Source organism: Rhinolophus sinicus, linkage group LG18, assembly GCF_036562045.2.
Source record: "Rhinolophus sinicus isolate RSC01 linkage group LG18, ASM3656204v1, whole genome shotgun sequence".
NCBI lineage: Eukaryota > Metazoa > Chordata > Mammalia > Chiroptera > Rhinolophidae > Rhinolophus > Rhinolophus sinicus.
In genome coordinates, this window is record NC_133767.1 from 3,982,127 (window position 1) to 4,005,415 (window position 23,289).

At 49.3% G+C, this 23,289-nt stretch overlaps 1 long non-coding RNA gene across 1 annotated transcript in view; it reads left to right on the forward strand.

Moving 5' to 3' along the window:
- LOC141569431 (uncharacterized) overlaps nt 1-23,289 on the forward strand; it is a 250,202-nt gene that overhangs the window by 91,666 nt on the left and 135,247 nt on the right. Inside the window, exon 4 of the long non-coding RNA XR_012493043.1 lies at nt 19,027-19,128. This is a non-coding gene — a long non-coding RNA (uncharacterized LOC141569431). The remainder of the gene's footprint in view (nt 1-19,026; nt 19,129-23,289) is intronic.

Sequence of the window (23,289 nt, forward strand, 5' to 3'; positions counted from 1 at the left end):
GGGAGTTTGGATTTGCATAGAATTTATAGTTGCAAATGGCACCTTCTTCATCTCGGTTGGAGTAAAATGTAACATCCTATCAATTGGGAGTTAGTCTTGTGCTTTCTTTCCATTATACTCAAGTCTCCTGCAGATTCTCAAAATGCTCTCTGCTGAGGTGTGGGAAACAAAGGGGAAGGACGTGTTCCATTCCTGGAGAGTCATAGTGCTGGGGGGGTCCCCAGTAGCGGCCAGCTCACTGCACGCTCCACTGGGTCTCCAGCAACAGAAACGGCAATATGGCAAAATGACAAAGGGGCACGTTATTCAACAAAACCCTTGGTGAGAGTATTAACTCATTAACATGGTGGATACAATTATTACACCTCCAGTATATACATGAGAAAACGGAAGCTCAGAGAGAACTAGAAGGGACCTGACCAGAGTTCTGCAGGGGCAGAGTGAAGATTTGAGCCCGGAAAAATCTTGAGTGCAGAGATTAAAATCTCAATCACTCTGTGAAAGGTTATAAACAAATCATTGGAAAGCATACACTATTGCTCTCAATCCAAATTATTGTTGACACATAGGTAGAAGGATGTAATGAAATTTTCAACCTGTGTGAGTCGTCTCTTCAAGGTAAGACAGTCAGCGTTTAATTTCACGTGGTTTGCCTTCATTACGGATCCCATGATTCATGGGAAACAAGGAAACAGTACGGTTGAAGGCTGTCCACTTGGCCAGGGGCCGCACCTGCTCGTTGGCCCATTGGGTTTGGGGAGAAGCGGGGCACAGATGCGTGCTTTAGTGGAGAGGGACGCTGTCGGAATGGAGACAGCGCGCGGTGATGCAGAGTGAGCCTGTCACCTGCTAACTGGAAAAGTGCATACGCTGCCTCCTCTCCTCAGGGCGTGTCCTGGGCCTGGGCCCTGGAGTCCGCTCCCAGCCAATCCTTGATCTCATAACGAACCCATCGGAGAGGGTTCATTATGGGGAAGCATGTCCATTGCTACCTCCCTAACTCCGAAAAATCAGGCTTTTCTCCCCCGTTCTGTGCTGTTTCCTGTCATGCATAATATAGCAAATTAATTAGCGAACCTGGCAGCATTTCGCTAATACAATTTCTCTCCCTTGCTTGAGGTGAATTATGTTCGTGCTCAGTCACTTGAATATTGCTCTTCCATGTTTGACGGAATTATGTTATCAGGTGATGACTTGATTGCACACTATCTGACTCTAATTAAATCAGAAAACAGTGACATTGTAATGGAGGAGACCGTGTCAGTCCACACTGCTCGCCCCCTGGCTGCTGTACCCCATTTGGAAAGCTCTCAGTCGTGCTTGGGCTGTTCTCAGATGCTGGCTTCCACGGCTTTCTCCTCTCCAGACACAATGCCTTCTTGGGCCTGCTTCGTCTAATATGTAATTTATGTAAATTGAGTCTTGGAAAGACATCATGTTTACACTTGTCTTTTTTATCAGAGGCTCGATGCACAGTAACGACTGTGATTATTTCAGACGATATCAAAGAAAAAAAAAAATCCCTTGCCCGAGAGGAGAAACTCAAGTTTCAGAGGGAGAGGGAGACCTGTGCTGTAGAGATACACAAGGGAAGCCAGGTAACGCAGGGTTCAAGATCAAAGGCGTCAGGGGGCCCCAGGAGCTGGGTGTGAATTCTGGCTCTGCCTTCAGCAGATGCTGCGTCTCTCTTCTCACCACAGTAGTAAGTGCCCGGTGAACCTGATGTCCAGAGAGGTTAACCAGCTTGCTGATGGTCTAACGATGGAGGATTAGAAGAGCCAGGGCTGGGACGGTGACCCCTGCCCCCACACCACAGGAAATGCTGCTCCGCCTCCCCAGGTGGAGAGCCAAGGAGGGTCCCTGAGACTCCAGATAGGGCACGTCACTGGATACCAGAGTCTCTTTCCTCAGGAGGGTAAAGATGTCCTCTTGAGTTAGACTACATTCACCCTCCCTGAATCTTGGGGACATTGGTGGCAGAGAGAGGTTTCCGAAGCCTCAGACAGCTCCGAGGTGAAATAGGCCCCCTGCTACCCATGAAAGGCGCTTTAATGGTTGGCTGAAGGAAAACACGAATAGCACGGTACTTTGAACTGCAGAAGCCCAAGCGCCAGGCCCTGTCCAGTGTGCTCTGCAGAGCTGGGCTTTTGTCTTGTTCCACAGGTGGTAAAGCTGGGCGAACTCACTGCTGAATGGACCTGTGCCTGTTGGGATAATGCTTCTGACAAGGAGGCCCGCTCATTTTCCAGACTGTTGTTCTTCTGGAGAATCAGGCCCCTACTTTGCAGTAGCCAGTTGTATAATTCAGGTTGAGCCCGGCCGGCTTTCCCCCTGATTTGTATCTTCCTCGCTGCAGGCCCCTTGGCCTCAACCGCCTGTTAGAAAGTATTTCTGGCCGGTGTGCACAGTGGAAAGAAAGCCTGACTGCCCGGTGGGGACGAGGGACCTCTCTGTACCTTCTGGGCTGCTGCAAGGAAAGGGCTGTGGTGTTTTTTCCCCAGGCTGCCTGTAGGACCCAGAAAATGGAAGAGAGGCTGTGTTTTTCCTTGCAGAATTTCTGCTGTGTGTGGGGCAAGGCCAAGCAGGGGACAGACATAGGTAACATGTATTTGCTGAACCCCCACTGAACACCAGGTCCTATCGTGGGTGCTGGGGAGACGGCAGTCCACTGTGTGGGCGGTCTCGGCCTTGGCGGAATCAGGAACAGGCATTTGGTACGGTGCCATCGAAAGAGCACTGGAGTTCCTGCTTTTTTTTTTTCTTTTGCTACTTTGTATTCTAGTGGGGAGAGAGAAACCTTAAGCAAAATAAAAAAGAGTATGCAGTCTATTGGAAGGTGATAAGTTCAATGGAGAAAATTAAGCAAGGGAAGGAGATAAGGGCAGCAGAGAGGGAGTGTGGAGGAGGTTATAATTTTCTTTAATTAAAATTTTTATGAAAGTATAATTGACAAAATTGTAAAAATGTTGAAGTGTACGATGTCATGATTTGACATGTGCATACGTTGTGAAAGGAACCCCTCCCATCGAGTTAATTAACACATCCGTCACTTCACGTGTTTATCCCTTCCCTCTTTTTTTCTTTTTTTTTTTTGGTGAGACCATTTAAGTTCTACTCGCTTAGCAAATTTTAATCACGCAACATCGTGTTATCAACTGTCGTCACCATGTTTTACATTAGATGCTCAGACCTCATTCATCTTGTAACTGAAAGTGTATACTGTTTTACCACCCGTTCCTTATTCCCCCGCAGCCCCTGGCAGCCACTTCTCTCTGAGTCTGACTTTTTTATTTTTTGATCCGGTGTATGTGACACCATGCAATATTTGTCTTTCTGTGCCTGGCTTATTTCACTTGGCGTAATGCCCTCCAGGCTCATGTTGTCGCACGTGGCAGGGTTTCCTTCCTTTTGAAGGCTGACTACTACTCCATTGTATGTATAGACTACATTTTCTTTCTCTGTTCATCTGATGGACACTTTGGTTCTACACTTTGGCTCTGGTGGATAAGCTGCAGTAAACATGGGGGTAGAGATACCTCTGCGAGGTACCCACTCCGGGCTCCATACCTTCAGTGCTGCTTTCTTGCCCCACTGTTGAACTCGTTCTTACATGACCGTGTAAAACCTGTCTCCTCACATTTATTACTGTCTGAAGTGTCTTGACTACTGTAAGGCTTTGTCTGTTTCCTGCCTGTGTTCTCCTACACAGAGGGCTCCATGGCAGCAGCATCTGGTAGCATCCCCAGCGGTTAAAATAGCGCCCAGCATCAAGTAGATAATCCGTACATTTTTGTCACTGAATGACTCCCTACATTTTTGTCACTGAACGACCTTTTTGTCCCGTGAGTTTGTGCCTCAGGAAAGTGGCATAGCTTCCTGTGTGAAAGGTGGCTGCATGGAAACTCCCCTGTGCCGGAGGGAGTCAGGAGAGTGGTAGCTCTGTGTGGGCTGGGGGACGGTGGTGATGCGAGGAGGCTTAAGGTGGGCTTCTGGGGACCTGGGGACGATGGGTTCCTTGGCTGGGGTTCCAGTGGCACAGGTGTGTCCCATGTATGACAATTCATTGAGTCCTACTCTTCAGATTCACATGCTTTTCTGTGTGCAAGTTATATTTTAATAAAAATTCCAAAAGGGGTGTGTGTGTGTGTGTGTGTAAACACACACAATGGACTATTGCTCAACCATGAGAAAGAAGGAAATCCTGCCATTTGTGACAACATGGAGGAACCTTGGGGACATTATGTTAAGCGAGCTAAGTTAGAGACAAATCCTGGATGATCTCACTTACATGTGGAATCGAAAACAGCCATAGGAACAACAGAACTGTGGTTACCAGGGGCTGGGGGCGTGGCATGGGAATTGGGGAGATGTGGTTTGTGGGCACACACCGGTGACTAGTGGGTAAGAAGTCCTGGAGATGGAGGCACAGCGCAGTGATGAGAATCCACAGCGCTGGATTACAGACCTCAGAGCTGCCGAGAGGCTAGATCTTAAGGGTTCTGACTGCAAATCAGACATCATAACTATTACAATACACAAATGTATCAAATCCACACCGCTGTACACCTGAAACCTACATAAGGTTACATGTCAATTACATCTCTATTTTTAAAAATGCTGGAAGGAAAAAAGAAAGGTCCAAAAGAAAAAAGTTAACTCATTGAGTTAAGATAAAGCAGGGACAAATGACTTCATCTTTAAAACAGTGGTTCTCAACCAAGAGAGATTTCATCTTCCTTCTTTCTCCACCCCCCCCGCCCCCCAACATGTCTGGAGACATGTTTGGTTGTCACAGCTTGGTATCTTGTAGGTAGAGGCCAGGAATTCTGCTAAACATCCTACAATGCCCAGGATGGCTCCCCCCGCCACCCCAATAAAGAATTACCAGCCCCAAATGGAAGTAGTTCTCAGGTCGAGAATCCCTGCTTTTTAAGAACCCACCTGAGAAACCACATCATTCACACATTCGTTTCACCCACCACAGCTGACACGGAGGAAGGGCCGTATTTACTTGATTCAGACAGTGATTTCTTTCCCGGGGGGTGAAGGGGGGTCTGAGAGCAGGAGCAGCTTTGACTGTCTGTTTGCTCTCTCTTAAATCTCTGAAATAGAAAACGTTCTCAATATGCATCCCTCTGTTTCCCCTACTCTTTGAAGCCCTCTGACGTGGGCTATGGTGGTGAGCTCACAACAGATTCCCCAGACACGATTTAAATGCCATTTCAGGGCTGGGACTAGGGCATGAATATTTAAGATGTAAATTGTTTGCGTCACGCCTAAATCTTTTATGGATTTTACTGGATGGGAAAAATGAGTCAGTACTTTTTGATAAAGTTCGCTTTCCCTCCATATGATTAACAAAGCCAGCCAAGTGAGCCAGACTGCATTTGCCAGAGAGAAGAAGGGTGCTTGTTTGGGGGAACAATATTAGATTCTGCTCCGTTCCCGGCATGCCGTATTCATGGTTCCCAAACCAAAGAGCAGGTAGCAGCTATGTCCCTAGGTCATTGTCCCCTTGCCAGCAAAGACACAAGGACTTCCAGGTGGGGGTGGGAGAGGTGGGTGGGGGGTGTGGAAGTGAAATTAAATGATCTAACCCTAGGTGGAGAATTAGGTACCTCGATAGTGGATTAGACAGAAATATTGAAATTACCAGACTCGAACTCTAGTGATTAATCCTTTCCCATCCTCCAGTTTGAATCCCAGGTCTGGTGAGATTTCAGAGGCAAAGAAAAAATGTACACATAGGGGTGGGCAGGGAGGGGGTGTGTGGGGAGAGAGAGAGAGAAAGGGGAAGAGAGAGAAAGGAAGAAATATTTAACAATTTTAAATTCCATGGACTGCAGAAAGAGTATCTATTTTCATCTTTTGGGGAGGATTTATGCCTCGTACCTCTCACTCCCAGCCCCTACCCAGAAATTAATTTTGGATGTTAACGTGAGCAGCTTCTCTGCCCTCTGAATGCTGCTTTGGATTTTGACAAGAGTATCTCAAAGGCTGTGATTAGACAAGTTTTCATTAACTAATAAGCGAGTTCTTGGGCAAACCATGAATTTTTTGTCATCTCATGTGAAAATTTAAAAAAGCCATAATTAGGAAGAAAATCACTAATTGTAAGGCACAAACTTGTTTGCTAAGAATAGTCATTAAAAGGGGCAACGAAAACATTAGCAACTTCACTGTCAGAAAACAACTGTTAAAATGCAAGTAAAATTGAGGTGTTTGTCCAGACGGAATAATGGCTTTCCATTTCCGGGGCTGTAATTGCAGTTTGACTAGAGGGATTGTTGGTATTGTTTAAGGAACAATGTACAGTGGGCCTAAATGCTTCAGTTCCTTGGCTTTTGGGTTCCCAGCCACAGCCTCATGTTGTAATTTCTAGAGAACGTGGCCATGGGCAGAGTTACTCAACTAGGCTGTCAGTGGTGTTCCTGCTTTGGGGTTGTGATGACTTGGGCAAAACCAGGACAAAGAGGAATGTTTCTGTGGCCCAGACCGTTCCCCCTTCCAGCTGTGCAGACGGAGAGCCGTGGTCTGACATCGGCGGGAAGTTTGTCTGCCACCCTGATCGGTCGCCCTAAGAATAGCTCGCATTGTTCTTGCTTCCCGCCAAATCGATTCTTTGGCGAAAACTTAGAAAATGCAGAAACTTGTAATGAAGGAATTTTAAATTCTCCTTCCTTCCACCAACCAGAGAGAGCTGGTGCTGACATTTTGGTGTCCCGTCTCTCCTTTTTTTTAAAATTGCTTTTTAAGCTTTTTATGGCATCAGTTTTAGGATACGTGCTGCCAAAGTGAGCACTTTTTATGGCGTCAAAATGGCATGATAAAGTACACACATTTTAAGTGTCCAACGTATAATGAATTTGTGCTTGTACATCGATGGAACCACCTCCTAGATCAAGATAAATCATGTTTCCAACAGCACCCACCCCCCACTTTCATGCCCTTTTGCAGTCAAAGCCTGCCTGCTCCTCCAGGCCCGGGTACCTTTATTCTGGTTCCTCCCACAAGGCAGCCCATGATTTTGAACTTAGTGTAAATGGACTCACGTGGAATATCTCCTGTGGGTCTCGCTGCTTTTATTTGGTATGTTTGTGAGTTTCATCTTGTTACTGAGTATAGCTCTTGTTTTGTGATTGCTGTATGACACTGCATTGTATCCTGTACCACAGTCATTTGTTCTTTTGATGGCTAGACACTCATTTCTTTTGGATTCCTGTCCTTTTGGGTGGGTGCCTATAAGTATAGATTGTATTCTATGGGAAATTGAACTCACATCATATCTATTTCTCTATCTCCAGCTCTATGTCTCTCTCTCTATCCTACTGGTCATGGGAGTCGAGTGTCTCTCAGGAAACAGGCCTGTCTTAGCAGCCCTGACGTGTGCAGACATTGGCTGGGGGTAGCCTGGAGGAAGCATGGTGGCTGCACAGGCCGGGTAATTCTTTCAGTTCTTCAGGTGTATCCCTAGAATATTCCCTCCCTCGTTAAACCCGGCATAGCTCCAGTCGCTGTCTCCTGAGATTTAGCCCTAGTTCTTGGCCTGGCATCTAGGAAAGGAGGTGGGGGCAGGTCCGAGAGGAAGCATCTGTTGCCTCGTCAGGGAGAAGCTTCTGCAGCTTCTCCCAGCGACACGGACTCTTCCGAGGGAAGGGCGGGGCTGTCTGCAAACCCAGAAGGTCTGTGTCCTCCATGTCCCCGTGCCACCTTTCCAGGTGTCTCCATCTCACATTTCAGGGTCCCAGCTTCTCCCCCCCCCCCCAGGCCCCTGACCGTCACATGCTCAGACCTACCTTGCATGGGCTTTCAAACATCCCCGGGGGCTGCAATGCTGTAGCCATTCAGTCATCAGTCTGCTGCCCAGCTGTGCCTGCTCTTCCCTGGACGTAGACAAAGGCTGTCTGGTAGCTGCGGAGGTGCTCTGGGCCTCACGCTCTGTCAGCAGGCTTCCTTCCATCTCTCATCGGGCTTCTGCAGGTCGTCAGTGCGCCTTGCCAGGAACCAGCCAGCTCTGCCGCCGTCGGAAGCATTGCCGGCCCGTGTTTTCCAACCGCCTACCTCACTACACTCGGTCTATAGCATTTCCTTCCACTGGGACGTTTTCCTGGGTCACCATCAGGGACATTTTTTAGCAATGCAGCCACCAGCTTTTGACAGAGACGGTGCATGCTTATCTGTCAACCAAGAGGACACCTTCTCCACCGGCCGGGCAGTGGCAGGGCCAGGCTGCAGTCCCCTCATGCTGCGTGTTTTCGCAGCCCCCTGCCGGCTGCCCTGTGTTAGCTCCAGGCTCTGAGAGGCAGAAACCAAGAGAGGATCAAAGGTTTTATTCATGAACATGCTTGTGAAAGAGAAAGGTGAAGCAGCCAGAGAAGCTGGAGGAGTCATCGGGCCACATGCAAGCCTTCACCCGGCGACACTGTTGTCCGGTATTTCCCCTGGGTTTTTGGAGAAAGAGATGCAGAGGGGCCGAGCGCACCCAATGGCCACGTGGTAGAGGTATCAGTGTGGGGTAGGGGGAGGTGCCCTGTTTTTAAAGCAGGGGCCTAGGCTTGACTCCGGGCCCTGCAGGTGGCAGCTGAACCTCTCCGAGTATCCATGTGTAAAATGTAGCAGCAACTGGACGGAGGCATTTCTTTCTTTCTTTACATCTGCTTGTGTTTCATTCTCCTTTCTTAACAAAACCCGACCTTTCTTTTGGGGGGATCATCTCTTTTCTGCTTATTTCTGTTGCTTGCAACCAAAGACCCCAAGTGAGAAACAGCTGTACCCCAAGGTTTTTTCTTTTTTTTTCTTCTTTTTTTAAGTGAGCATTAATGAGAGTGCATATTAGCTCAGTCAGAGTCTAGAAAGCCGGGGGTTGAGATGGAGGGAAGTCTTGATTTCCAGTTTTCTTCCATCCTAGAACTTCTGCCTCCTTATTTTTGCCAGCGACTGTCCTATTCCTCCAACAGCAATCTGTACTTACAAAACGCTTTGTAAGCATGGTGTCATTACCCATTGTGGTGTGCTGTGCTGTAGAATGCCTTCGGAGAACAGACTATGAATTGCAAGGAGCTGGGAGTTAACTTAGCATCTGTTAGGAAGAGATGTGAGGGAGTGGGGGTGGGGCCTTTTGATTGTGCCTCAAAAATGGGTTCTAATTGCTGTTTGTATTCCTGGTTTAGCTGACGCTGCCTTTAGTTCTTTACCTTTTCTAAAACTTCTTTTCTAAGTGACTTGGGAAACGGCATATTTGACTCCAGCGCCGATATATTTACTCAAACAGTTAAAATATGTCTGCGTACTCATGTAGCTGGGTGATTTTGGAAAACATCTCAAACCCAACAATTCCAGTTTTACTTAAAATATTGAGAACTGAAGTATTATGGTAAGGGTGAGGTAGTGTTTGAAAATCTGAATAATTCTCTAAGATACCGAACTCATTTTACTCTGAATATAAAAATACAGCTCTAGTACAGTGGTTAAGGAAATGGGCTTCAGAGTCAGACAGAGCTTGATTTAAATTCTGCTTCCGCCACTTACTAACTGTCACTGTAGGAAAATTAGTTTTCTCAACAGAAAAAGGGAATAATATTGCTATTAGCCGAGGCTTATCTTATTTCATTCTTCGGAAAAAGTCTTTGGGAAGCTTTCCCACACGACACTCTCACCCGCGGTCTGCCTTACGTTTCCTTGTGATACACGTTCATAGGACAATGTTCCTTCTCTCCGAGACCCAGTTGCAGTTCGAGTGGGTACACCCTTCTGTTAGATGGTCCGATTGCATCCGCCTCCGCTCCCCACCCTGCCCTGACCTAAGGGCCGTGAAGTTCGGGTCAACTGTGTCTGTCTCCTTCACTTCATTCCCAGTTCTGGGCTCCTGGGTGACACTCCATAAATCTGAACGACTGAGTACATGGAGGAATGATTGCCTATGGAGGAGTAGCTGAGACCGTGTAGAAAATCCACAGTGTCTGTCCGGTGTAGGCTACAAACTGAGTAAATGTAACTGCCCCACCAAGAAAAACACCAAAATATATGCCCCCCCAAAAAAAATACAAAAACAAAACCCCTTAACAACCAAACCACAGGTGATGCAAGAAATGAAATATTTATATGTTGTCATCATTAAATGCTGATTGTTCAGACTGAGTTACGCTCCTAGAGCTAAGAACCATCGATTTCAGTTATTCAAAACCACAGAGGTTTATTTCTTGCCCACATGACATTTGCAGTGAGAGTCAGGCTCATGGCGGTACCCCACCTCCCACAACGGGGTGAGAGAGCCCGGAAGGGCCTGACATCAGCAATTAAATACATAAACAGGGAAATGGTACCCGGCACTTCTACTCCAAGCCCATTGGTCAGAACAAGTCACATGACCCCTGTGCTTCATCAGCTGGGGCTGCTACAACAAACTACCATAGACTGAGTGCCTTAAACAATAGAAAACTATAATACATATTTTAACAACCTGGAAAGCATAGGCAGTGAAAATTTGAGGCGACCCCTGGCTATGCCAGGTATGGATACTTTAGTTTCTATTTCATGGAGATGAGAAGGAGGGGGAGCCGGGGTACAGGCAGTGGTTGGGGGCTCAGGGAGTAACTCCAACCAGTAGAGGAGTCAGTTCAGTATTTCAGCAGCTCGTGTGGCTGTGCAGAGGCGTCCCCGTCAATTGTCAGTCCTGGAGGAGCTGGGCCCCGTCTGAGTCTGAGTGTGACTGTCCCAAAGTCATTCTTCTTCTTTTTTTTTTTTTTTATGTACACTGTGTTCTCTTTGGTTTCCATAGCTTGTCTCCCCCAGGGTGAGGCTGCCAGAGCCATATTTAAACATTTGCTAAAGAGCCACATTTCATAGCTAAGAGACAGAGGAAGTAGGAGACCTGCACCAGGTCACACAGCGGACGGGTGATAGAACGGGCTCCTGACTCTTAGGGCTGCCTGTCAGTCTGGCATCCCCTCCCTGCCCCTCTCACTGCCTGGCACCCAGCTCAAGCCCCAGCAGGGTCCCAGCCCTTCAGGGCTGCTCGCCAGACTGGGGCAGACAGACCCAAGGCATTTAAGAGCCAACGGGCTTGGTGGCCTATCAAATCCTTGTACCGTCCACCCTGACCATGATGCCAGAGGGAAGGTGTCCCTTTCTGGGAAAGACTGGCCTGAGGGTGGGGTGGCGGGGTGGTGTTGCCACACGGCAGGACAGATGGACAAATTGCCATTCTCTTGCCCGGCACTTTTTGGGCTGGAGAGCAGGTGGCCGAGTCAGCCCTGGGTTGGGTGCAGGACCCCTCCACATGGGGATCTGCTGGATTGGAGCTCACCTGTCCCTTTCCTGATCTGAGAGGGAAAGAGACAGAGGCAAAGAGAGAGAGACCAAGGAATACAGAGATGGGGACACAGAGCTATGGAGGGAACTGAGCGACAGAACTGGAGGCGAAAGCCACCGCGAGGAACAGAGTGAGGGGGAAATAGCGCGATAAACTGAGTTCAAGAAAGACAGAGAAAAGGAGCAACAGGAAAACACCAGAGAGAACGACAGCAGGGGGAAACAGCCTAAGAAGTAGAGACGGAGCGAGGACTGACGGAGGTGCGGGAGAGAGAGCGTGGGGCACAGATGGAGAAACAAAAAGTCTGGCAGAGAGGCCAAGAATCACACAGAATGGTAGATACAGGGCAGGCTGAGGGGCTGGTGAAGTGCCATCACATGCAGTGACAGGGGGGATGTGCCAGTGACTGTTTCTCCATGTCTGTGAAGTCAGCTGCAAAGGGCGAGTGAAGAAGAGACGAGGAGGAAGGCGGTTGGGGTGAGGTGCGAGGGACAAGCAGAGCTGTCCCTGCTGTTGTGGCTGTTGAGTAGGGACGCGCAGACGTGCCAACTCGGATCCTCAGATCTGCATCTCTGCAGGGCACATTGCTTCCCCCCAACCACCACTCGGCCAGGCCGCTGGCCCTGCAAGGTCGTTGCCTCCGAGCCTTGTTTGTTGCTCCCAGATCCGGGGCCACGAGGAGGCCCTGCCCGGAAGCTCCATCAGAAGCTTCCATCTAAACCCCGGACTTGGCCTCCAGCCACTGCAGCTGATGTGGAGAACAGTGGGAGGACAGACCTTGGTTTGTACCTCGGTGGCTTTTAACACGTGGCGGGCGGTGGAGTTTTTGTTGTTTTCTTTCTGAAAGTGGCAGGGAGATCCCTCCCTGCTGCCAGGCATTTAAGTCTGTATTTTTATTTTATTAGTTTCAGGGGCACAAAACAACATAGAGATTAGACATTTATACCCCTCACAAGGCGATCACCCCAATAAGTCTACTACCCCTCTGACACCAAACGTAGGTATTATAATATCATTAACTGTATTCCCTGCCCTGTACTATGTATCCTATGACTATATATATATATTTAATTATAGTTAACATTCAGTATTTTATATTATCTTCATGTGTACAATGTAGTGATTAGGCATTTATATAATTTAAGAAGTGATCTCCCTGATGAGTCCAGTACCCATCTGACACCGTACACAGTTTTTACATTATTGATTATATTCCCCGTACTGTACTTCACATCCTCATGACTATTTTGTAACTAACTATTTGTACTTCGTAATCCCTTCACCTTTCTCACCCCCAGCCCCCTCCCATCTGGCAACCATCAGTTTGTTCTCTGCATCTGTGAGTCTATTTCTGTTTTGTTTGTTTATTTTATTCTTTAAATTCCACATATAAGTGACATCATATGGTATCTGTCTTTCTCAGTCTGACCTATTTCACTTAGCATAATACCCTCTAGGTCCATCCAAGTTGCACATGGTAAGATTTCATTCTTCTTTATGGCCGAGTAATACTCCATTGTGTAAATGTACCACAATTTCTGTATCCATTTGTCTATTGATGGGCATTTTGGTTGTTTCCATATCTTGGCTGTTGTGAATAGCACTGCAGTAAACATAGGGCTGCATATATTTTTTTGAATTAGTGTTTTGGATTTCTTTGGATAAATACCTAGGAGTGGAATTGCTGGGTCATAAGGTACTTAGTTCTATTTTTAATTTTTTGAGGAACCTCCATACTGTTTCCCGTAGTGGCAGCACCAATCTGCAGTCCCACCAACAGTGCACAAGGGTTCCCTTTTCTCTACATCTGCGCCAGCACTTGTTGTTTGTTGATTTATTGATGATGGCCATTCTGACTGGGGTGAGGTGGTATTTCCTTGTGGTTTTTATTTGCATTTCTCTGACGGTTAGTGACATTCAGCATCTCTTCCTATAAGTCTTGACCTTATGCCTTCCAGTTAAAGAAACTCTTTTAAAAAATGCACACAAATGTCCTAATTCCACTCTGAGTATTTTAACCAGAGCTAACGAGCTCAATCACTGAGTAGGTTCCAGTGACTAAGAATGTTGGGAATGCTGCAAGGGTTCTGTCTGCTGGTCCTTGTAGAAAGGAAATGAAGGTCCCCCTGTACAGGTGAGACCACGGAGGCTCGAGGTTGGGGGTGCAGAGGGCAGAGCAGCACACCCAGGACCCCGTCTCTGTGTGCCTCCCATCTGTCTGCATGTGTTTCTTAGTCACTGTGCTCAGCCTGCCCCATTACACAGATGGAGACAGCGAGGCCCATCGGCCCTAACAACCAGCCCCAGGTTCCAGGGGGACAGAGGTGCGGGCTAAGGATTTGCACTCAGTTCTGCTTCTCTCCTGGCTCCCTTCTGACCTCCGTGCGCGGGGCTGGGTCTTTCAGAAAGAGAGCCCCTCCCGGTGTTGTGCCTCAGGAAGAAGTCAGGAAGCGAAAGCTCCGGTGGAGCTTAACTATACGTACACTTGGGAATGGGCGAGATGCTCACCTTCATGGGAGTGTATCTTCCTACAATTAAAAGGGACAAACGAAAGCGCCAGTAGTCACCCCTCAGGAGTGGATAATGCACTCTTATCCCGCCCAGCTCCCCTGCTCTCTCCTCTAACCTCCTTCACACAGCTTCTGTTGCCTCGTGTTTCTGCTGCCTCGTGGCTGTCTGTTCCTGCGTTCTCTGTGTGCCTCTGCTTCCACCATCGTATGTATGTGTGTATGCATGTACTTATGTATGTACATATCTATCCATCCATCCACCTTCCAAATCAACCTTCCTAAGACAGAAGATCAGATTGGAAGGCATCAGGTCTGGTTCCTTGGAAACAGGCTCTCCGATGGAGCTGTGCCTGCAGGAATTTCGGGGGCAGCTTTAGGATTAGCAGTAGGACGGGGCAGAGGAGAAGTCGCACCGAGCAGCGGCCTCAGCGAGTCCTGTGAGCGCTTTGGGGCAGGATGAGCCCTCAGAGTCGTTCTCCGCAGGCAAGCGGCCAAGTCTTTCCACCCTGACATTGACCCATCATTGGACGTGGCTGCCGTTTGGGGGTGACGTGGCCTTGGGCGAGGTGGCTCTTCCACCGAGGGCGATTCCCGGAAAGCGAGTCAGCGGACACGGCCAGGTAGCTAGCAGCGCTCCCCGCCAGTGGGGCAACGAGAGCCTCAGTGTTCCCTGATTCCTGCTGCTGGGGACCTGTCGACTCAGCTGTTAAGAGCACGTATATAAAGAGACTCTGAAGCTGATCTCCAGGGATGGCCATTTCCTCTCTGCTCCACAAGCAGTTCCCCTTGATGTTGTCCGACCCCAAAGTACTGGTAATTGGACAGCAAGAAAATGCCCTATGAATGCAGCTCAGTCCATACAGAGAGCACAGCCACCTCTGAACAGGGCCGTCTTTTCTTATCAGCCAGGCTGCCCTTTACAATTCCCTAATTCCTCTGAGGTTTTCTTGTGGACAGTTTTTTTTTTCCTGCTTAGTCTTGGCCTCTCTTCCCTCTCTGGCAGTGTCTCTCCATGAAGTTAAAACAGAGGCAGGACACACACAGGCTCCAGGATACCCATATATCACCGCCTTCAAACCGCGCTGTCTCTGCTGCAGCTGAGCTGTGCAGGGCCCCCCACTTCTCCTTCCCCCTCACTGATTTCCACATTCCGCCGCCGGGGACGGTGCCCCTTGGCTGGCTTCCCAAGTTCAGCCTCTCAGACTTCGTTTAATGCTCCTTGGGTGGTGAGAACTTACGTTTCCCACCTACTAGTTGGCATCTGGCAGATTTTCCCATCCTGAGGAATTTGGCTGCATTCACGTCAAACCTTCGTACGTTGCATTTGGGTGGCCAAAGCGATACGTACTGCCCCGGTCCCCAGTCCTGGAGACACTGTTCCCTGCGCCAGGACAGCGGTGGCATGGGGAGGGGGCCCCAGCAGCGACCCAGGTGACATTATCAGCCACAGGATTTGCTCCACAAAACCCAGGAGTCACAGGAGCCTGGCTGGGAATTGCTGGTAGGTGCTCAGAGCAGGTCCAGTGATTCAGAATCTGCCTGGCTTTGCCTGGTGGGAGGCCCTGGAACCTTCCTCACTTTCTCCTTCCAAGACCCAGCCAAAGAGCCTATTCTTGGAGCAGATAACTTTTCATCCCCGAGTTGGCAAATGTTTGTCATTGTTTTTTCACACATCCTTCCTGGATAGGAGACAAGTTTTGTTATAATTAAAATTTAAATACAGGGTTACGATAACCCACGGCGTCTCCGTAGGACTGGCTCTGGCAGAACAGTGAGTGACAGGGTGAGGCACGTTTTCTCTTCCGTGTCTTGTTTCCACAGCTCTGTTGTCTTTGTAAGCGACGGTGATGATTCACTTTGAGCAACCCCGCATACTTCAGGTAAGCCTGTCGTTCCAGGGCTCACCAGCTTGTCGATACAAACAAGGTCACTTTAAGATAAGTGTCTGGGTGCTCCAGGCTTTTGCTTCCCCCCCACCCCCCATTTCCAGGCGTCCCCTGGGCAATGACTCTTGTGTATGAGCACCCTTCCTAACTCAGGTTCTTGAAATGTACCCTCCTACGGGCCATCTGAGGGCCCCGACTCCCCTCTATGCTGCTGCTGAGGTCGGAGTCCCCATTGCTCTGCTGGGGGCAGTGGGCACCTCGGGGCCTTCACAAATGTGCTGCAGCCCCTGGGCACAGCCTGGCATTGAACTTGCTCTTCCGGTCCCCAGAGCAGCTCTGCTTGTGTCCAGAGCCTCAGGGACAAGCGTCAGTTTCTCTTCTCTCATCAGGGCTCTGGCCATTGAGACACAGGCCAGGATCACTTCTCAGGTCTCAGGGAGCTTTGCTAAAAGGATCGTTAGACCTCTGGATTTTTCTCCCTTGTGCTCAATGCTCAGAAGACCCTGCGTTACTATTAGAAAGTGGGGCGGGGGCGCCCCGGAGAGGCTGCACCATGAAACAGCTGCTGAGGGGCAGATTTAGTGATTCAGCCTCAGTAACATCCGTCAGTGAAGCTCTCCAAGCTGTTTTCCCAGTCATGTTGTATAAGCCACACGTGGTGGAGGGAGTGGAGTTGGCTCATGCCAACTCCACTGCAGCAAAAACAGTGACATCATGGACAGTGATGAAATAACCACGCAGCAGCAGTGAGGCTGGCGAACTGTGAGCTACGTACATTGTTTTGGGTCCTTGCTGGTCAAACCAAACCCAGTTCCACTAGCCAGAGAGTAACGAGGACTGTCCTTCTGCCAGAGACCCTAGCCAAGCCACACACTGTCCAGCAAAACAGCTCTTCTGGGAGCACAGGGCGGCGGGGGGCAGGAGTAATTTCAAAGCATAGCCTTCCCCTCCACGTAGCATCCAAAGCCCCGTTTGTTCACGGACGCCTGGTAAATCGGAACCAGGGAGTCACATGAGTTTTTTCTTTCGCCTTTTCATTTCCTTTATTAATGGAACCTCTCAGAAAGCTGTTGATCCATTTTACTAATACAAAATCGCAATCCTTCAGACAAAGGCAGCAGATGCTGCTGAAAGCTGGAGATGGGGCCCGAGCACAGCTCTCATTGCCGCGCGAGCAGAGCCGTGTCTGGGACGACAGCAGCTCCGCTCTCGTTGGCTCGGTCACTTTTGCCAATTCTGTGCAACTATGTGTTTCTTTGTCTGCCTCGTTTCAGACGTAATGTTTCTCCTTGAGCGCCGGTCAAACAGGAATCTAAGTAGAGGAACCGCGCGGAGTTTTAAGACGACGGTTTTTCTGGGACGGTGTCTGTCAGACACCAAGGGTTTCTAGGATACGTCCACAGCTCCCTTGTGGATTCTCACTATGACTTACCTCTGCCTGCCTCCTTTTCAGTGCGCCACGTAACATGGGCGGTTTGTTGGATTTGTCTCTTCCTGTGGTTGGATTCTTGGTCCTTATCTTTTCCTGGTGACCCACTGAGATGCTTTTATAAACCCTCCCCCCATTCTTATGGGGGACGATAGGAACAGTCTCAGTCTCGGATAGTCTCGTCCCCACAAACCACTGACGTGTCCCAGACCTAGATGCTGGGCAGCAGAAGAAGCATCTGCTGTCACCATCACCACATGCCCGCCTCTGAGCGCGCCATTCAAACTCACATCTTGGCAAAATGACTTCATAGCACGGACGTCCCCGGTACCTGTGAATAACTGAAGCGATGATTATTATAGAAGTCAGGCCAGGCGCTGCTGTGCTGCAGTAACACAAACCTCACGTTTCTGACTTCACGACTCCACCATCTCAAAGTTCTTTACTTCCAGAAGCTTGGATGGGAGAGGGGGTGTGGCGTAGTCGTAGCCTGTTACACACAAGCCTAGTCATTTTCATCCTCATTTTTCAGATGAGGACACATATTCATTGTCCAAGGTTTTCCAGGTTAGTAAGTGGTAGATTCTAAAATAACATCACAGCCCTGACTCTTCTTTTCACTGTATTTTCTTGTAACTAGAGTCATTTTGTCTATGTTAATGCTTCCTGTCTTGATTGATTTGTTCACAGTAAGTTAACAGAATTTCCCTTCCTTCCCCCTGGTAATTCCAGCTAAAGTTCTAGGAAAGATTCTCATTGGTTGGGCTTGGGCCACATGTCTGCCCTCAAACCAGTTGCTACGGGGCCTGGACAATGCCGTGCTCTGATTGGTCAGGTCTGTGTCATGTGTCTAACCCTAGAGTGGAGGAAACTGAGTAGAGCGCACCTTCACCCCTGCAATACGTAATGGGAACAGTGGGAACTCGCCCCCTAAGTAAATCCAGAGGTTGTTACTGAAAGAACAGGCAATAGATGTCAGGCAGGCAAATCAAAGTATGAGCCACCTGGCTGAACAAGTGAATGAAGAAGGACATGGAACAGAATTAGTAAGTAGGGAAATAAATTAATGGGATGTGACACAGACCTGCCCAATCAGAACACTGCATTGTCTGGGCCATAGTGATTGGTTTAGGGGTGAACATGTGATCCGAGCCCAACCAATGAGAACCCACCCTGGAGGAAAGGAATGAACAAATGATGCTTGTTTGGTGGAGGGTGAGGGAATTCTTCCAAACGATGAAAAGTGAATTAAGGGCAAGTTGACAGCACAATGAAGGTAAAATTCGCCCAGTGCATAGATTGACCGTAGGGCTCAACCTGCTCAGGGTGGATTTTCAAGGACCCAGAAACTGTCTGATGCAGAAGTGATCACAGCCTGCTTTTCTCCCTCTTTAACTTTTGTCTTTCCCTTTGGAGTGGGAGCAGCCTTAGGCGTCAGCCAGCTCACCCCCCACAAAAGCAAGTCCCTGAAGAGAAGGTGGTCCCTCCCTCCCCACCCCCAAGGCTTAGCCTCCTCCTTCAATTTCCGGGGCTTCACCCTCTTCCTTAGAAAAATGCTTTCCCATCCTCGAGGCTGAAAACCAGCCAAACAGCCCCATCAGCGCTCCTTCCCGGGGACAAAGTGGCTTGTGCAGCGCCAGGCCGGGAGTTCCTTTATCTCTCCCTGAGTCAACGAGATTTTGTCTATAGGCCTTTCTGCTATGTTCCTCCAGAGAGAGGTAAACTGCCTTTAAGTAATTGCTGAAGAAGGCATAAACCAGGGAAATTTGATTTGAGTATGCAATTTGAATCGGGAAATGCTTGTATAAATAACCGAAGCAGCTGAAGGCGGCAGCTTTGTGCTCTATAGGTTTTTTTCATTTTTATTTTTTTTATTTTTTTTAATCGCAGGGTCTTCAGAATAGAAGTTATGCTGCAGCAGCGTATGCATTCCAGGCCTCTCACTCTGGTCCTGTGCTAGTTTGGCACCATCAGCTGCCAGTCCGGACCTTGGTATGTTGAACTTGCCTAATTAAGCTATATTGTTGGAAAGGGCAAAAAAAAAAAAAAAAATGTTTGATCTCCTGAAGAATGCTACACTCTAGAGCAGTGACACAGTCTTAAAAAAATACCACACAACACAAAATGATTTTGAACTAGGAAGCAGTTTAGAGTCACCTAGTGCCACCTCACCAGTGAGCAAATTAGGAGCCAGCGAAGGGAAGTCACACTGAGACCTTGGAAATGTCATAGTCAGTTTTTCCTGCAGCAACAACCGCCTCCCAACCCTCCCATATCCCACAGATGTAAGTTTCTGGCATATGTTACATCAGAGCTGCTGGTCACCTGTGGTTCTCCTCAGCAGGGGTGGGGGATGTCTTCTCAAGGAATATCCACCTGTTTATAGCTTCCGCTTGGATGGTGTGTCACATCTGCTCACATTCTGTGGGTTACAGCAGGTCCCCTGGCTGCCAAGCCTGGTGACAGTAGGGTGTTGATTATACTCTGCCTCGTGGGAGCAGGTAGAGAGCAGGTGCAAATCCTGTGGGCAAAGCATGCGGTCCACCCCCCGAAGGTGTGCCAGTCCTTCAGTGAGGGAGTCCAAGAAGAAATGTGAGAACAGAAAGGCTCTGAAGCTTCCTGAACCTACTTATTTCAATGATGTCACCTATTTTGATTAACGGCGAAATTCACCCACTGATATCAGCTTGCTATCTGCATGTTACCCCGGGTTCCTCTCTCATCTCTACTTGTCACAGGCAGGGATCACCCAAATCCTTGTCACTTCTACTTTCGGGACTCGCCTCAAGAGCCCAGCCTTGCTTCTCTTGCCTAATTTCTCAGGCCTTCTGCCTGGGGACATTTTCTTCCAATCCGAGCTGGGCACTGTGGCCAGAGCGACCCAGCCTATGTCATGTCCAAGCTATCCCCTTGCCGAATGTCTTCCCACACATACCAGGATAAATGCCGCACCTGTTCATGTCACCTGCGTTGACTCATTTCTTGCTACTTCCCAGCCCTGCGTTCGATGTTTACTTAGCTAAGACTGACCAGCCAACTTGCAGCTCAAAACAAGGAGGCAGGACTCAGACATGCCCACCTCCTCACTGGGCTTTGCGGTGTGGGGCTAAGGCTGGACTGATGGCAGCACCCAGGGAAACGGAGCCTAGGTCACTGAGTTTCTGTTCCGAGAGGGATGAGGGGAGATCCAGTTCTCCCATACGGCTCAGCGGCATAACGACCTCCTCACCTCCCAGCACCACGGGCGGGTGAATAGTGGTCCTTCAGCCCCATCAAGCAGGCCCAGGACTCAGTTAGGGTTTAAGGAGGGATCTCCCACTCCCGGAGTGTGGACAGTTGGCTCTCGTTTTATTTTGACTGTGATTCGGGGTGGTCCTGGCCGTCTTTCCTCCATCACCCTATCCATGAGGTGATGACCGCGCCTGGAATTAGCTGGGAGTTTCACGGTCTCGCAGGGACTCTGTGCCTTTGCATGTGCTCAGTAGTTCTTTGTGGCTGTGGTACATTTTCCCCTCCAATCAATCAGTCCTCTACCCCTCACCCTGCTCCTGCTTTTCTATTTTCTACCCTTGTTAATCCACAAACTCGTCTTCGATGTTTCGAGTCTCGCTCACAACACATCTTCACTGGGAGCTCCGTGTCCCCCAGAGAATTCTTTGCGTCTCTCCTGAGCTCGTGCCCTCACTGCCTTGTACACCGTCACCGTCGTTCCCTCGCCACCCAGTGGTTGTTGAGAGGTGATTGTGTGCCGGGCACTGGGTGTCCAGCTGTGACAGGGCGCCTTCCATCGGGACGCCTGTTGGCTAGCGGGAACAGGCCCGGCGGCCGTCAGTGGAGGGAGGGCTGTGCACGAGGTAGGCAGGTGAGGAGCTAGAGAGGAACTGGGAGGCGTCCCTTGGGCAGTGGAGCCAGGAAAGACCTGCTTGAGGAAGTAACATTTCAGCTGAGGCTGGAGCGATGAGAAGGAACTAGGCTCGTGAGCAGACAGAGGAAGAGCCAGTGCACAGGGGACAGTGAGGCGAGGTCCTGGAGGCAGGAAGGGGCCTGGTGGGCCCAGAGCTTTGCTGGGACCAGGAGTGTGGTCTGGGATGCGTTATGGGAGTGGGTGGGACAGAGCGCGTGCAGAGCAGGAGGCCATGTCAGGGCTTCTGGAGATCAACCTGAGAGCGATGGGAAAACAGACGGTGAAGGGCTTTAGGCAGAGCAATGGCGTGGCGTGACCCACCAGTGTAAAAGATCACTGGGCCTTGTGTGGACTGCAGCGGGAAGCAGGCTCAGACACAGAAAGCGTGCTTTTTATCTTAAGAAAGGCTCTTGGAATAACCCAGGCAAGAGCTGGTGGCTTGGACCCGGGTGACAGCCGTGTGCCTGCAGGCGGTGGTTGGAGGCATGAGCTGTTTTGGCCATAGAACCAGCAGGACCTGGGGTCTAGCAGAAAGAGTGCAGTCAGGGATGACCCCATGGCTTTTGTCCTGGACAGGTGGACAGGCGGAGGGGCCTTTTCCTGAAATGTGGAACATGGGGGCGGAGCTTGGGGGTTGGATAAAACCAAACTCTGTCTTAGACAGAATAAGCTGGAGACGCCCATTGGTGAGCCATGCTGTCCATCTTTTGCGAGACCGCGCTGCCTCACCTGTGTGCTTGACGCGGAACAAGGGCTCAGAATGCACGTGGTGAATGGGAGAATCAAAACGGTGTGCTTCAAAGCTATAGATGACTAATGGCTTCTAGAACGACAGGCGAGCCAGGGTCCGTGGCAACGGCTAATTAAACCATTCCAATCTGATGTCCAAAGTACTGTACGCTCGAGACCCCCCTTCTCTTCCCATTAATTGAACAGGCCCTGTCTTTTTTGCTCTTGTAGTCCATTGTTCTTCAAGTATAATTAGCGCTTGTGTTTTGACAGTAAACGAGACTCTGGTCCTTTGATAAATGGCTTGTTTCTGGGCAAGGAAGGAGTATTTGTGGATACAAATCCTGGTCTTCTCCCCTTTTCTCCCACCTCTCCCTCTTCCTCCTGCTTCGGGCTGCCTTCAGGTTCAACTACCACCCTCAGGGAGGCCGCGTTCCTTAGAAAAGGATCGCAGCCCAGAAATAAAAGTTGTTTACTGAGCTCCTATTACGTGGCGGGCAGATACATTATATGAGGTACAACAGCCCTGAAAAGTCATTGTAAAAAATCCTTATGCTTCCGCCGAGTAAACCAAACAAAGCTCATAGCGAGTTAAAATCTCAGAGTTTACCAGAAAGGCTGAGTTGAGATTCAGATGCGCCCAGGTTTCAGTTTTGCAAGATGAGAAAGTTCTAGAAAGCTGTTGCACAACGGTGTGAATACACTTAATATTATTGAAATGTCCACTTAGACTTGGAGAAGATGGTAAATGTGATGTTATGTGTTAATTAGAGCACGCGTGCATGCATACACCCCCCCCCACACACACACAGTCTGTGGTAGACGTAGGACTTGAACCCATGTCTCTAGGACCCAGGGGAGTTAAACCTGAGAGAGAATGTTGTCTACTTTTGGTGGGGGCAGGGCTGTGTCTTTATCTCAGGTGTGTTTCTTTGCTGTAGCTTCCTTGAAAGGTAAAAGGGTGCTTCTGCTAGACCTTCGGGGACCCAGGGGAGCGGGCTGGGCCTGCCAGAGTCCCTGCTTCAAAGTGCTTTCATGTCCCTGGGGTTGGAGGCTTGCGACTGCCCTGTGAGGAAACCAGGGGCCATATTGTCCCACATGGAGAAACCAAGACTCAGTATGATTAACAGAGTTCAAGGTCACTTGGGGTATCAGGGATGGGGAGGAGGCTAGATCCAGGGAATTCTGATGCTGGGTCCCGGGTTAGTGGAGTGGGCAGTGTAGCACATCTTTTAAAGGTTAGAACCCCCAAAACGGAGAAAACTTGGATGCTTTCCTTATTTTTTATTACTTTATCCAAAGAACTTTCCAGAATGCCGCAGTGCACGGTTCCATTGCATTGTGCAGCCCTGACCCCTGGCATCCCCTGGTGACCTCACACTGGGGAGCCGTTGCAGGCTGCGTGGCCACCGGCTACGTAGGCCGTACCCTTTCTCCAGGCGTGGGGCCGTCTGAGCCCTCTGTTTCCAGCAGTGGATTTTCGTTCTTCACGCTTGAACTCCAGAGGCCCCCAAGGGCTC